Genomic DNA, 17,002 nt, shown 5'->3' on the forward strand with positions numbered 1-17,002 from the left:
CGTGTACCAGTGCTGACTGCTGTCCTTCGGCGTCGAAGGAAGAAATGCGCCAGTACCGCAACGGGACGTGCACTGATGACCGACAGGTGGGATTTTCAGATGAATGACGTTTTGTACCCACTCGGACTGCTAACAGTTGCAGTGTACGGTGTGAAACGTTTGAAAGCAGATACTCAGCATTATCATCTGGAGAACGTGTTTATGGCATTCCCTGAGTGTTATTTGTCGTTCTGGAGGGTACAATGGATTAACAGAATACGCATCTATCCGTGGAGACATTGTTCAATCCATGTGGGGTTTCGTTTTCCTCGGCACGATTGCGTCTGCGGCAGCATAATGTACCTTGTCATGGAGCTCATTATGTATATGTGTGGTTCGAAGAGCAGCAGGTTTAGTGCTCTGCTGGTCACCAAGCTCCCCTGATTTAAACCGAATAGGGAATATGTGGGACCACCATGATCACGCTGCTCACGTCGTGGGTCTAGAGCAGCTGGCCACAGCATTTGATTTGGCATATCTCCACATCAAAAAATGGCTCTGAGCACCTTGGGACTCAACTGCTGTGGTCATTAGTCCTCTAGAACTTAGAACTACTTAAACCTAACTAACCTGAGGACATCACTCACATCCATGCCCGAGGCAGGATTCGAACCTGCGACCGTAGCAGTCCCACGGTTCCGAACTGCGCCCTAGAACCGCGAGACCACCGCGGCCGGCTATCTCCACATCCCTGTTGGTGCTTTCCACAATCTCATTGATTCTTTTCCTTCACGTCTCGCAGTGTTCCGCGCAACGAAATGTGGCTATTCAGACTTTTGGCAGGTGGTCATACTAATGTGACTGGACAGCTTAACACCTTATAATGTCCTAGCCGCAACATCCATTTGTTGTAGAAACTTAAAACACATTCTGAGTTCAAATGTAATGAAGTATCTCGAACGGAGAAATCTCCTTCATGCCAACCACCAAGGATTCCGAAGACAGCGACGATGTGAAGCCACATGAGGTCCTGAAAGTCATGGATCAAGGCAGTCCGAAAGTAATAATGGCGTGTGACGAGGGCATCCTGTCGGGTAGACCACTCGCCTGGTGCAAGTCTTTCGATTTCACGCCACTTCGGCAACTTGCGCGTCGATAGTAATAAAATGATGATGATTAGGACAAGACAACACCCAGTCCCTCAGCGGAGAAAATCTCCGACCTAGCCGGGAATCGAACCCGGGTCCTTAGGATTGACAGTCCGCCGCGCTGGCCACTTAGCTACCAGGGGCAGACAGTCCGAAAGTCACTTGAACCGGAATCACACCACGCTTATTATTGTGGGTGTTATCATATGGGATGTAAATGGAGATTTTTGACGGGACTGAAGATTTATTTGCAGGGAAAGCACAGTATGTGAAATTGGTTGATGAGTTATCTACAGATATGGAAATAGCTGCAGGTGTATCCTAGGGAAGAGTTTTGGAACTCTTGCTCTTCGTGTTGTTCACCATAACGTTGTAGAAAATATTATTAGTAACCGCAGATTTTTTCAGATAATTCACTTACCTACAATGATGCACTGGACAAATATTCAGTTAGATCATGAGAAAATTTCAAAGTGGTGTTCAGTTTGGCAGCTTCCTTTAAATATATAGGAATGTGGTACTCTGCACTACAAAAAACTAAAAAAAAGTAGTACCGTCTGACGAAAATATAAGTGAGTCACAATTCGAATCTGTCAACTCAAACAAATAGCTGAATGTAAAATTTTATAGGAATGAGATGTAGAACGATCACAGACTCTCAGTTGTAGGTAAATCAGGTGTCACAGTTAGATTCAATACTAGAGAAATGCAGCTGATGTACAACGGAGGTTAAAAATCACTATTGCGAGCTAAAGTAGAATATTGCTCCAGTGTGAAGAATTGGTACCCAATAGAAATAAAATTGTCGCGATTCTACATCTGAAAGATGATGTCTATTCAAATTTCGAGCTAGTTGCACCACACAGTTGACAGTAGAGCCACTGTGAGGGCGCAAACCAGGTTTGCTTTGAATAAACGCTGTAACCGTCGTCGTGACCGTTAGTTACCTTTGAGATCGGATGTAGTGGGATGATATTAGTCAAGAATACCTTCAAGACGACAAAGACGCAATTATCAGCACCTCACTGAGTTTGAATTAGTTCGTCTAATAGCGCAACGGGCAACTGGATGTTGCTTCTACGATATTTCAGAAACAATTGGAAGGAATGTAGCCACCGTAAATGATTGGTGGCAGAGGTGGTCACGAGCATGTACGGTCGCAAGACCAGGCTCCAGGTGGTCACTTTGCGTTACCGAGAGGAACTACCATCGCGTACGGCGTGGGACTCTGACGCATCTTACTGCAAATGCAATAGCTATTTTAGTAGCTGCTGACACCACAGTTAAGCAACATACTGTGACAAATCGGTTATTTCAAGGACAGTTACGAGCCAGATGCCTTGTAGCGTGCATTCGACTGACTTCAAACACCGCCGTTTGCGACTTCAGTGGTATCAAGCAAGAGCTCATTGTTGGGTAGGGTGGAGGTTTGTTATTTTCCGATGAAAGTGGTTCTGACTCGGTGCCAACGATGCCCGTGTGTTTGTTAGGAGGAGGCCAGTGGAGGGCCTGAAAGAAACCTGTCTGCTTGTCACACACTGGCTCTGTACCTGGAGTTGTGGTCTGGGCTGCGATTTCGTATGACAGCAGGAGCACTCTAGTGGTTATCCCACACAAAAAAATGGTTCAAATGGCTCCGAGCACTATGGGACTCAACTGCTGTGGTCATTAGTCCCCTAGAACTTAGAACTACTTAAACCTAACTAACCTAAGGACATCACACACATCCATGCCCGAGGTAGGATTCGAACCTGCGACCGTAGCACTATGGGACTCAACTGCTGTGGTCATTAGTCCCCTAGAACTTAGAACTACTTAAACCTAACTAACCTAAGACATCACACACACCCATTCCCGAGGCAGGACTCGAACCTGCGACCGTACAGCAGCGCGGCTCTGGACTAGAGCGCCTAGAACCGCACGGCCACCGCGGCCGGCTATCCCACACATCCTGATTACAAATTTGTACGTCGATCTGGTCATTCGGCCTGTGGTGATGCCATTCGTGAACACCGTTCCACGAATTGTTTTCGCTCGCCCACGTACCTTTGACAACTTGATGTACAGAATGTCGATATTTTTCCTTGCCTGCTCGATCGTCGATCTGACTCCAATCGATAACATGTGAGATATCACTGGACGACAAGTCCAGCGTCATCCACAAACAGCATTAACCATCCCTCTACTGACAGACTTAGCGCAACAATCATGGAACTCCATCCCACAAACTGAAATCCGGCATCTGTAGTCCACAATTCATTCACTTTCGCACGATTGCATTCAACATTCTGGTGGTTACATCTGTTGATAATGTATCAGCATTTTTCATTTGCGATGAGTTATCTCTCGCTTACATTAACACATATTAATCACTTAAGTATGTTATCGAAACCAATGTATTCCCGTAATTTCAATTCTCTAAATTGATTATACTTGATGTTGCGATTATTTTTCATCCAGTATAAGAGATGTATCACAAATGGTGACAAGTTTATTTGGGAGTCACATAAGTCACATAGAACCTACAACAGAAAAAAAAGCGAAAAAGAAGAAAGGAAGAAAAGTAGATGCAAACTTTCCCGTGAAAACCAGCTTATAAAATTTAAAAATCAACATTTACTAGTTATAAAGCTAGGAATATACTGTAAGTTCCTATGTGTACTCAACAGTGATCGCAAGGACAATATTGCACGAACTGCACCGCGGAAAGAGGCATTTGAACAGTCATTCTTCCGGTGCTCCGTACGTGAATGGGTTCAAGTCCTAATAAGTGGTATACTGGAAGTATCTTCTGTTATGCACTTCACAGTAATTTGCAGAGAATGGATACTCACCGTGTCGGTAAACGCTAATGTTGTATCTTTCCATGTAATTGTTTTACTTGTAATGAAAATTATCGCTTCAGAAATGATAAATTCTCTCAGTGAAATTTCTATGTTAAAGTGACTCGATACAGTAGCTATAAATGCCACTGTGTCTTTTGTTCAGGTAATTAACATCCCGACCTTTTACATTCAACACACAATACGGCTTACTTTGCATTCGAATGTCTGTAACAGGTGGGCCGCATTCACTGTGGACAAAGAAAGGTTGACTTTCGTTCCGTATTTTCCATTTACCTTTTCATAACAAGACAAATACACAAGTAACAAAGGGAAATATGCATTTATCTCCTGACGATTAGATATTGAGACACAAACCTTTAGTTACCTTATTGTCACAGAAGCACACATGACTTTTAAGAAACTATGTTTTACATGGGCTTTCATCTTCGATGACGATATACACGGATTCCTATCTTATCTATCAACGTTCCGTCATATTATTCTTTCCTTGTCTCTTGTCATTCAGCGAAGAACGCCTTTGCTCCATCTACTATTCATTCAGCTTGTTTCATATCACAGTAGACAACATTCCACATTCCACATTCATGACAGTCATAATTATGGCTTCTAGTCTGTTCCTTGACCCGTTCAGTTCTTTTATTGTCTCTCTTCACAATTCCCAGCTTAATTAAGCCTTCGCATGCCTCTCTGAGCGACCCTCTACTTTTGATTGGTTTTTACGCTAAAGCACTGTGTCTCACTGTATTAAGCCCAAACAGTTAAGTCATACCCATTGCAAACTTCCATTTTAAAACATAGATTTTTGAATATTACAAGTTATTACTTACCTGCACACCTCTTCCATTAATTTCTTTCATTCCTTCGTAGGCTTATATACGGTGGAAGAAAGCAAAACAGCATCGTCCTCGAAACGACTTTGGTTCAGATACATTATCCATAGACATGTATTCCTTGTTCTTTATCCAAGTCTAAGGATCGGAAAAGCACCTATAGAACAGTGATAGTAGTTTCGGTGATATGTAACCTCTTTGCCTTCACTGCTGTTTCAGTTGTAAACTTTCCCAACTTTCCACTACCCTCAAGTGTACTTAGACGCGATAAGTCAATGCCTTCATTGTCAGGAATGATAAAATTAATTTCTAAGCTTTCTCAATATCTATGAATCACACATAGAGTTGCATTTCAATTACATAGCTCTGATTTTAAATCTCATAAATTAGTTGCAGCTCGTCCATTGCGATGTGCCTACTACTAAAGATCTGTCGTACTTTTGACTGTGTAATACTTCTCCCTCGGTCGGCGTGCTGAGGACAAGAGAGGGACACTTACGTCGCTACCGGTATGTAAGACTACTAGAAGCTAAACAGTGAGGACTTCTGAAGTGAAGCTCGCCCAGGACGATTGGCCTGCGTAAAGTCTGGCGGACAATAAGAAAGATGTCAATAAGTAATCCGACACCTGCAGCTACTTGGATGTAGAGCAGGCTTCCCGTCATGAACGAGAGACTTTGATACTGCGAGGCTGCTTTCGTGACAATTCGGATGTGCAGCTCAACACTTGAACGGTTTGGATGGGAAATTGAAACCAGAGCTGGGAACTGCTACGTGGCACACGTGGGAACAAGACAAAAGAAGGAATTGTCATATTTTATCAAAATATAAGATGTATTAGAGATAAAGTTACTGATAAGCTTATAGATGTAGACTTTGAAATTATTGGTATATTGGAGAGACACTAAAATAATTTGACAATTCCGTGGCTTCCTTTCCCAGAATATAGATTAGCTGGCTGTTTTGCAAGGCGTTCCTTGCGGGGTGGGGGAGTAGACACGTACGGAAAAAACAGTATTCGATTTGAGTTCATAGATTTATCACGGCACTGCACTGAACAGATATCTGAATGTTTTGCAGGGGCAGTTGAATTTAGTGAAATTCTAATTCTAATTTTTGTATTTATAGGTCCACTGATTCTGACTTCAAAGCATTTCTACTCAAGCTAGAGAGGATTATTGATTCACTTGATAGGAGGTACCACAAATGAGTTACATGTGGTGACTTCAATATTAATTTTGTTTATCATTGTGCAAGAAAAAGGATGTTAGTAGAGCTCCTCAATTCATACTCCTAAATTCATATCATCTGATGCAAACTGTGGTTTTTCCAGCTAGGGCGCAGGGGAACAGTACCACAGCCATAGACCGTATTTTTATTCGTTCTTCGTTACTAGATGGGTATTCTCTTAGTAAATGGGTGAATGGCTTTTCAGACCACGATGCACGAATTTTAACACTAAAATGTTTTTGTACTCAAACAAATGGCGCATATAATTACAAACTATGGAGTAAAGTTAAACCAACAGCAATAGAGAGTTTTTTGAACCACGTCAAGGAACAAGAGTGACAGAATGTTTGTAATACCAATAACATTAATGAAAAAAATAGTGCTTCCTTAACACATTTCTCAGGCTTTTTGAGTGTTGCTTTCCATTAGAACGTTGTAAACGTGGTACTAGCAGTAAAAGGCAGCCCAGGTGGCTGACTAGTAGGATAAGGATGTAGAACAATTTGAGAATTATATCAAAACGTTAGAAGTAGACACAATCAAGCTGCAGTAGCCCATTACTGTTTGTAATGGGCTACTGCAGCTTGATGTTGTTAGGAAGGCAAAGAATATGTGGTATACAAATAAAACAGCTAATTCACAAGTGTGTGGTCAAAGACACAAGGTCGGCGATATAAAGTCAGTTCACGCTAAAAAATATTTCTGTTTCTGATAAATCAGATATATGCAAGCCTACAGAATTTAACAATTATTTTCTGAGCATTGCTGGCGAATTAAACAAAAATTTAGCTTCTACAGGGAATCATATAACTCTTTTGGCAAATGCCTTTCCGAGATTGATGTCTGAAATATTCCTGTGATACAGACAAGAGGAAGACTGAGCCAATAATTAAATCATTAAAGACTATGGACTCTCATGAATATAATGGAGTACCTATCTGAATATTAAAGTACTGCACACACTAGCCCTGTACTTAGCCATATTTGTAATTTTTCCTTTAGGAATGGTCAGTTTCCTGAACGATTAAAGTACTTAGTAGTAAAGCCGCTTTTTTAAAAAGGGAGAAAGGGATAATGCAGACAACTTTAGACCTATTTCTATCCCATCGGTGTTTGCTGAAGTTATTGGAAACGCTTTGTATGTAAGAATAATTGATCGTTTAGATCACACGATTTGCTATCAAATGTACAGTTCTGTTTTAGAAATCGTTTAACAACTGAAAATACTATATTCTGTTATCTCTGTGAGGTACTGCATTGGTTAAACAAAATTTTTCGAACGACAGACATACTTTCTGATTAAACTAAGGCGTTTGATTGTGTTGATCTCAAAATATTGCTCCAGAAGTCGGACCATTACGGAATAAGAGGAGTAGCTCAAAATTGGTTCACTTCTTACTTTAGCAACACATAGCAAAAAGTCATTATTCACGATGTTGAGAATGGCTATGATGTGAATGATATTACGAGTAACTCTCAAATATTTCTGTTTCCTGATGACACTAGCTTCATAGTAAAAGATGTTGTGTGCTATATTGGCTCGGTTTCAAATAGTGCAGTTCGTGACCTAAGTTCATCGCATGTGGAAAGTAAACTAACGCTAATCACAGTAAGATTCAGTTTTTAGAGTTTATAACACGCAATTCAACAAAACCCGACGTTTTAATTTCGCAGGACGGGCATATGATTATTGAAAATGAACAGTTCAAATTTCTAGGTGTTCAGATAGATAGTAAACTAAACTGTCATGGAAAGCCCACGTTCAATATCTTGTTCAAAGACTTAATGCTGCCATTTTTACTATTCGAATGGTATCTGAAGTAAGTGATAGTTCGACACAAAATTATGTACTTTGCTGATTTTCATTCACTTACGTCGTATGGTATTATACTTTAAGGTAGCTCTTCCCATTCTAAAACGATATTTTTGGCTCAGCAAAGGGAGGTTTACGCATTATTTGGGGTAAGTTCGCGAACCTGTACATTGGCATATCTCTCTCTCTCTCTCTCTCTCTCTCTCTCTCTCTCTCTCTCTCTATATATATATATATATATATATATATATATATATATATATATATATTCCTTAGTGTCATTTCTTGTTAACAATATTAGCATCTTTCACTTAGTTAATACGCGGCAGAAATCAAACATGCACTTGGACCAGGCCGACCGGAGTGACCGAGCGGTTCTAGGCGCTACAGTCTGGAACCGCGCGACCGCTACGGTCGCATGTTCGAATCCTGCCTCTGGCATGGATGTGTGTGATGTCCTTAAGTTAGCTAGGTTTAAGTAGTTCGAGGTTTAGGGGACTGATGACCTCAGCAGTTAAGTCACATAGTGCTCAGAGCCATTTGAACCATTTGGACCGGACTTGCTTAACTCTAATGCAAAAAGATGTGCAGTATACTGCTGCATCCCTTTTCAATAAGCTACCACCCGAATTAAAAAAGTAGCAGTTTTCCTCGCGCTTGCAAATCGAAACTGAAGGATTTAAAATGGTTCTAATGGCTCTGAGCACTATGGGACGTAACGTCTGAGGTCATCAGTCCCCTAGAACTTAGAACTATTTAAACTTAACTAACCTAACGACATCACACACATCCATGCGAGAGGCAGGATTCGAATCTGTGATCGTAGCGGTCGCGCGGATCCAGAATGAAGCGCATAGAACAGCTCGGCCACACCGGCCGGCTGAAGAATTTCCCCATGGGTCACTCCTTCTATTCTGTCTAGGAGTTCCTTTGAAAAATTAGGCTGATTGTTGTTATATTGTTGATTGCGTTTACTTAAACTTATAAACTGACTTCGCGGGTTCATAAACATTACTATCTATTATTACATTTATTTGGTAATTTCATCTACTAACACGTACCATGATCTTTGAGATTTCTCATCAGTTTAGTCATACGGAACTTGATGTGTAAATAAGTAAAATAAAAAGTTCTCGAGTCATACGACTGGCAGTAGAAAGACCAGAAATTTTCACCCTCCAAAAAGACTGGCTTGGGTAGCTGTGGAACGTCGGCCGGCCATTGGCTACAATTGAGAATTTGGTCACAAATGACAAGGCCGATATGGTAAAAAATTTGGGCATGTCTGTAAATAATGTGAGTAACCGGGAGATTCATTTCTGAAAGGAGTCATTTCTGAAAGGAGGCCGAAAGACGGTCAGCTGGTGAGACTGTGAGAGAGCAGGAGGACATGGAGCAGTCAGGAACAGTGAAGAGATGGGGATGAGACAGGAAGTTGGCCTTATGGAGAGTTGTCAGCCCATTATCTACTCAGTCACCAGACACTTATTCTCCCCCCCCCCCCCCCCCCCCCTGTGTTGAATAGATTTACCTGGTAGTCCAGTGGTTGGGTCTTGAAGCATTCGACTTCACATTGAAGTTTTCCTTGTCTGACATCTGCCTCCAATTATAGCGATAATACTGCTTCGGCGACACGATTATCGCGTACAGTAGCCCCTGGAAGCGGAGCACACGAATGCCGCGTAAGCCGTCTAGCGTAGGGTCATTCAGTACAGAAGCCAGCCCTGGCCGTCTCCTCAACATTGCTGATCACGGAAGATGAATGCTACAGTATATCAATTCCTCGCCCCACACAAAAAAAATGGTTCAAATGGCTCCGAGCACTATGGGACTCAACTGCTGTGGTCATCAGTCCCCTAGAACTTAGAACTACTCAAACCTAAATAACCTAAGGACATCACTCACATCCATGCCCGAGGCAGGATTCGAACCTGCGACCGTAGCAGTCGCACGGTTCCGGAATGCGCGCCTGTAACCGCGAGACCACCGCGGCCGGCGCAACGAAATGTTCGACGCGTCGGGCCGACCTCGCTTCTGCCACACGCTCCTTCACACAATGACTGACTACACTGAATGATGAGATGGTTCATTCTATCCTCCTACCTGCCATTTACCGAATCCGTGTCTATACCTAGACGGAAAGACCCTGAGATTTATATTTGTATTAATGATATGGTAATAAATGCACATCCGACGAAACAAAACTGTCCGCATGTCTTGATAAGTTCGAGTGCCTTCGGTTGTGTAGAGCTCGTACCATTAGTAATGCCAGACACGCTGGCGGCTGCACAGCATGTAACACACTTTTACCAGTGTACTTTTACCAACCTTTTTCTAACGACTTTACTTATAGACCTTCATGATCTTCTGAAATTGCTTGTAATTACCGTATATTATGTTATATTCGGTGGTGCGTAATTTCTTAGCGTTTTGGTTTTGCATGTTGACATCCCTTTTGCTATGTGTTTTTTTATCGATTGTAATTTTATATTTCTAGCTCACTGTTGCTATTTGAGCTTATATACTGTCATTTTGTCATCTGGAGATAATGAAAGGAGCTGTAGACGCAAGAAAATGGAGAGTTAAGTGGAGATATCGGAATACTTCCGGCATATTCTTCTGTTTCAGTTCAATACAGGGGTGACAGCAGCAGAGAAAGGCAGAAACATTAGGGAATATATGGGGATAATGCTACAGAACAGAGCACAGCTACAAAATGTCTTTCTGTATTAAGGAGTCTCGTTTCGATATTAGTGACACACACACACACACACACACACACACACTACGTGCCGGAAGACATTTTAAACGCATTAACACACAATAATCAACGTCAGTGTTCTCGAGAACTGGCGCATGTGATGAACTGTTATCACTCCACCATCGTGCGACATTTGCATGCAATGGCCAAGATTCAGAATTCGAGTGTATGGGTTCCGCAAGCTCCTAGTCGAAACCGAAAACTTCAATGGGCGGTCATATTTGCATCTCTCTTTGCTCGGCATCAATTGGCTCCGTCCATTCCTATCCTGCATCGTTAATGGTGACGATAAATGGTGTCTTTATGTTAACAAAACGTAAATAATGGTATGGTTGAGCCCAAACAAAGCAGAAACTCCCCGTACAAGGACCTGCGCGCATCCACAGTAATGTTGTGGGTCTGCCGGAACAGCAAAAGTGTGGTGTACGTCTAACTGCTTCGCCGAGTGTAACCATCACTGCTGACATTTATCGTTGACAAATGAGACGTCTGCATATAAAATCTAAGAACAAACGCCATGTAGACTGCCTGGAGTGATCCTACTCCACGATAGCGCCCGCTCGCATTCTGCTACACCGACAAAAAACACCGTACGGGAGCTGGGTTCGGAAGTCTTTCCGCATTACACATTATTCACCTCATCTTTCGCTCTCAGACATTCACGTTTTCCTCTCTCTCTCGAACAACATTCAAGGAACTTCGTTTCCGGATGTAAATGCGTACCCAACACAACGTGACGATTTCTTCGCCTCAAAACCACGTGATTTCTACAGTCGTTGATTCGAAAAAATTTTCCAACATTGGAAGACTGTTGTACATAGTTAAGGAGAATATATTGTTGGTATTGACTTCTTACGTCTCTGTTATGTGTATCTGTTATGTTAATTACGCTATGGGAATACGCTACGAACTTATGCATCACGCTAATATACCCTGAAGCGCCAAAGAAACTGGTACAGTCATGTGTCTTCAATTGCAGAGATATGTAAACAGGCAGAATACGGCCTTGCGGTCGGCAACGCCTATGTAAGAGAGCTAGTGTCTGCCGCAGTTGTTAGATCGGTTAATAATGCTACTCTGGCACCTTATCAAGATTTAAGTGAGCTTCAACATTTTGTTATAGTCGGTGCACGAGGGACGGGGCAGCATTTCCGAGGTAGCGCTGAAGTGGGGATTTTCGGGTACGACCATATCACGAGTGTATCCTGACTATCAGGCATCCTTTAAAACACCAAATTACCGCTATCGCTACGGCCGGAAAAAGATCCTGCAAGAACGGGACCAACGATGACTGAAGAGAATCGCTCAGCGTCACAGAAGTGTAACCCTTCCCAAATTACTGGAGATGTCAATGCTGGGCCATCAACAAGTGTTAGTGTCCTAACCTTTTAACGAAATATCTTCGATATTGGCTTTCGGAGAGGAGGGCCCATTCGTGAACCCTTGATGACTGCACGCGACAAGACTTTACGCCTCACCTGAGCCCATCAACACGGACATTGGACTGCTGTTGACTGGAAACATGTTGCCTGATCGGGCGAATCTCGTTTCAAATTGTATCGAGTGGATGGACGTCTGCGGGTATGAAGACCACCTCATGAATCCATGGACCCTCCATGTCAGCAGAAGACTGTTCGAGCTGGTGAAAGGCTCTGTAATGGCGTGGGGCGTGTGCAGTTAGAGTGATTAGGGACTCCTGGTACGTCTAGATACGACTTTGACAGGTGACACGTACGCAAGCATCCTGACTGTTTCTGAAGAATGTCGATGTGAAGAAATAGCACACTAGTTACCCTCGAACAACAGGGACTTACATGCATCGAGAATAGAAAATACTGCATTGAGAATGGCTAGCCGCTAGCTGGAATCTGGATTTGCGTAATAAAATCTAAAAAGGACGACTGGCTGCTACACTCTATAATTTATAAGCCACATAACAGTCGCTGAGTGCACCCACTTTCGGAATGGAAGGTAACCTGATTGAAAACTGTTTTCTGACGCAACTGGTGTACTGTTTATCAAACAGGAAATCTTTTTATTACGGCAGCCATTTATCTCCATTGTGCATTCCGAACGACGTGGGAACTTCCAGCAATACAATGCAACATCCCATACACCCAGAATTTCTACAGAGTTGCTCCAGGAACACTCTTCTGAGTTTAAACACTTCAGCTTGAGCATATCTGGGATGCCTTGCAACATGCTGTTCAGGAGAGATCTGCACCCATCGTACTCTTACAGATTTATGGACAGCCCTGCAGGAGTTATGGTGTCATTTCCCTGCAGCACTACTTCAGACATGAGTCGCTTCCATGTCACGTCGTACTGCACCACTTCTGCGTGCGGGCGGGGGCATTACTCGATATTAGGCATGTGTATCAGTTTCTTTGTCTCTTCAGTGAGCATAACACTTTCACCAGTTTGATACGCCGAGATGCTACAGCATGGCATTAACAACTACAATCAAACGTCTCTACTTACTTGATAGCCGTGTGGCTGCGTTCGAGGCTTTGCGATCCCATTGAAGCAATTATGGTTGCGCCCTACTGATATAATATATATTTTTACATTCAAATTTTTCATAATGTGTTGCAAGCGTAACACGAATATAACCGAGGTATGTTGAAAATGATGAGACACTACGTCACAAACAGGTGTATGATAATTTTTTATTTACTGCCGTGATAGTTGGGAACAGGCAAAATATGAGAGACAGTGTCCTGGCAATCGTCCAATATGATGGGCTCAGTGGGCGTTAAGCGGCAGCCATGTGCGACGTTCGGTCTTCCCATGCTCTGAAGTGGATAATGAGGTGGCATGGAACGGGAGAAATCGGCCGACTTCGATGGTCGGGCTTCAGAAAGGTGTCGACGCATCAGAAAGACAAAGTGCGACCGCTCTATGGAACCTCCATTTTTTAATGCTGTCAAACTCAAGAAAGAGATCAATTTCTCTGGACGTTCACGAAATGATTCACAATCACTTAACGGATGCTGCCCTTGGAGCCCATAGGGCTGCTTAACAGGCCCTTCTGATGAGCACAAACTTTATACGCTTGCCTTCGCTGAATTAAACGGAGACTGTGACAGATACCATGCCATCCTTGCGGTTAAGTGAATGTTTAGCTCAGTGAATGACCATTCGATGACAGTCTAAAGGCCACAGGGAGCATGTTACGATCTACAGTACGTGGTGAAACATTCGCGTGTTTCCCGCATCACAGTCTTGGGCTACCGTTGAGTGTCATCAGATAGGGCACGGATACTTCATTTCATATATGGTCATCTCCATCGTGCAAAAGTATGAGCATGTCATGAAACTCATGAAAGTTACCACGGTGTCGAGTGTGAGGACGCGGTATCCTAATGGAATCATCCAGTTCCAAGAGGACCACTCACCGATACACACTAGTCCAATCTTTCAGCAATGGTCTTCACAACAAGCTGACGTCGATCTGACCGAATGACTTTTTCTAGCACCGGGCGCAAACTCCATTGAAAATTTGTGGGCTAAAATGTAGAGTCACATAAACATATACTGGCAGACACCGGCTCTACACACCTAGTGTTGAATACAGGGAGAGTCGCGCGGACGATGAGACGTATTTCCATAGGCTGACTGCCTGCCTCAGTCGTCGGATGAGGCTGGTAATTGATTGCAGTGGTGTATGGGCCTCATACTAGCCTCATTGCTGATACCAAACTTCCCTCGTCTCACATTACTGCCCTTTATATTACAATATTTTATGTAACTTCATGTTTGTTAATTGGAAACCTACGAGAGATTAATATAATTTTAATTTTGTTGATCAAAATCGTGCTACTTAAAATGTAAATGTGAAAAAAATGAATTTTAATTGAAAGAAAAATGGTGTCTTCATATGAGGCAGCCAGAGAAAACAATGTTGACCAATATGGAGAGAGGTAGACCTTAGAATTTTTATATTCCTTTCTTTACTGCCTCTCCGACATTCTCTGCGTTCATTGTGCAAAAGAACTGCAGTGAGGGCATAAAAAAGCTCATTTTCAATTCAACATTCATCGAGATCCTAAGGGCGGTACTCCGTGCACTGTTCCCATCTCCCTCTGTTAGTCTTCAGAAAAGCGACCAGTGCGGAATACGCATTCTGTGTCCTTCTTCTTCTTCTTCTTCTTCTTCTTCTTCTTCTTCTTCTTCAGCATTCATATCTGTAGCATTGTCCTAAATTAAATTTTTATTACACTCCGAATGACTGGAAGATTATACTTCGCTTATCTTTTTCCTTTTCAAGAACAAAACTTTTGCTTCTGTCACCTTGCATTCCGCTACAGCTTTCTTTTCTTGGAATTGTTTCAAATATCCCCTGTATGGAGACGATGTTGTCTTCTTTACGGATTTAGAATATAGTGATTTTACTAAATCTGGTGGCTCTTAATGTGGCGTGCTGATTTTGGGAGCTGGCCAGATATCACTTGGTCTCACATCCACTCCTTTGTTTTCATCTTGTATGCAAAACTACTGGGGTATTGAAAAGTCTCTGTGTATATGTCTGTTACAAGAGATGAGTCTCGTTTACCAGATGGCATTTACAGTATATTTCGTTGTTACTGCTCTCAAAGTAAGCAGCTTTAGATAACCTAGTAAATAAAAATGAAGCTACTCCTTGACCTGTGTTATTTGTCCACCAGGTTTATATTTCTTGGAGATAATTCGTTTTATAGAACCCCATGAATTCCACACAAGAGGTTACATTTATGCCTGCGGACACGGTTTTCTATTGCTTAGTCTATCACACAAACGTGATATCATGCCCAAGAAGTTGTGGCACAAAACTTTTTCTTGCCAAAGTTCACAAAATTGACAAGTCACATAGAAAAATGTATCTGAAACCAGCTACTAGAATGGCAATATGAAGATACCTGGAGGTAGCCTCTCCTAAGACGCGATACTGTGGAGTATTACGGCATTACATGTTAGGAGTAATCCATCTTTCGCTTGGAACCTAGTCACACAGTTACGCTGCTCAGTGTGAAGGACATATCATTACACTGAATGAAAGAGTAACACGTGAAGAATATAATCAAACGTATATTGCTGAAACAACTATTGAACTTCCAGTCTCAAAGCCATACAAGCAAATACACTTTTAAAATCAAGGTTTCTCGAGAATGTCCAGCTCGGAAATTTCACTACTCTACGCTTCAGGTGCTGTGAGAGCTATGATCTCATACTACCCAACAGAGATGATCAATTACTTTAGTCACAGTCTAGTTATCCTATATTAGTAAACTTTCCCGTAATAGATATCTTTCCTCTGTATTCAAAACAATTTTCTGTAATAATTGTGGAGTAAGGCAAAGCGTAGCGAATGCTGTCATCTGGCGTCCGTGGTTTCATTTCCGCGGACCACCAAAATTATTGAGCTCTGTTTTCCTTGAAAATTATGGAGAAGCGAACTCTAATTTCCGCTGCGGGAACTTGTTCTGCTCTTGTCCTGTCAGTAGGTTGGTTGTGCAATTCCGTAACAGCTCATCCCTTTCATACCATTATACACGTCCAACCGGATCTGAATAAATGTTGTCCGACATAATATAAATATCTAATGCAGACACATTACGCTAAATATTTGAGCTTAAATAGTTGTACTTCAAGACCAAAATTTATGAGCTCACAGTTGAACATTTGTTCATCTTAATCAATTTTATCTTCATGATTTTTTCTACTGTATCTGCTTTCACAGTCTGTCTGCTACCTCTTGGGACAGTTTTATGCTTACAGGGAATTAGATTAGGAAATGAGACACTTACAGTAGTAAAGGAGTTTTGCTATTTGGGGAGCAAAGTAACTGATGATGTTCGAAGTAGAGAGGATATAAAATGTATACTGGCAATGGCAAGGAAAGCGTTTCTGAAGAAGAGAAATTTGTTAACATCGAATATAACTTTAAGTGTCAGGAAGTCGAAGTATTTGTATGGAGTGTAGCCATGTATGGAAGTGAGACATGGACGATAAATAGTTTGGACAAGAAGAGAATAGAAGCTTTCGAAATGTGGTGCTACAGAAGATGCTGAAAATCGTATAGGGAGACCTAGAGATGAATACATTAAACAGATTCAGAAGGATGTAGGTTGCAGTAAGTTCTAGGAGATGAAGAGGCTAGCACAGGGTAGAGTAGCATGGAGAGCTCCATCAAAGCAATCTCTGGGCTGAAGACCACAACAACTACTTCTAAATTCTTACACATTCCGCCTGCTTGCAGAATGTCATAATTTTCTTTGACATTTACATATTTTTCTGAATCTTATGTACTAAAACAGAAATTAACTGGGAATGATTCTGCAATTTTGTTTTCAATGAATCACTGCCCTGTTCTATCTCACATCTTAACTATTGAAATATTATGTCTGCTCAATTTA

Source organism: Schistocerca gregaria, chromosome 5, assembly GCF_023897955.1.
Source record: "Schistocerca gregaria isolate iqSchGreg1 chromosome 5, iqSchGreg1.2, whole genome shotgun sequence".
In the NCBI taxonomy this organism is placed as follows: domain Eukaryota; kingdom Metazoa; phylum Arthropoda; class Insecta; order Orthoptera; family Acrididae; genus Schistocerca; species Schistocerca gregaria.